A 334-nucleotide genomic window follows, 5' to 3' on the forward strand; every position below is an offset into this window, starting at 1 on the left:
TTTCTTTTGTGAAGCGGATTTTTTCATGCATTTCAACTTCAAGTAAATATTAAAAAACATTATGTCGACAGACAACGGGAACAGTTTTTTGACTAACGCCCAAAAATACTAAAGAAATATATAGGTCACACAGTTTTTTAAAATTTGGGAACAAAATAATCCTATGACAAAAACATGATCATTGATGAGATGGCAAAGAGTCCATTTTGATTGTTTCAAAGGGTTCAGGAAAACACAATGGGTCCCCAGTACTCGTCTTCTTAGACAGCTTCTTGCCACTATAAACATTCTTATAATAACAACAACAACAATAACAAAACCTTTATCCCACTAA

The 334-nt window shown here is 32.6% G+C and overlaps 1 protein-coding gene across 2 annotated transcripts in view; it reads right to left on the reverse strand.

The window, feature by feature from the left end:
* The window catches only part of LOC110032546 (D-3-phosphoglycerate dehydrogenase 1, chloroplastic-like), a 19,035-nt gene that overhangs the window by 2,500 nt on the left and 16,201 nt on the right, over positions 1 to 334 (reverse strand). The gene's annotated exons all lie outside the window — the stretch shown is intronic.

This window comes from Phalaenopsis equestris, unplaced genomic scaffold (genome assembly GCF_001263595.1).
Source record: "Phalaenopsis equestris unplaced genomic scaffold, ASM126359v1 Scaffold000969, whole genome shotgun sequence".
NCBI lineage: Eukaryota > Viridiplantae > Streptophyta > Magnoliopsida > Asparagales > Orchidaceae > Phalaenopsis > Phalaenopsis equestris.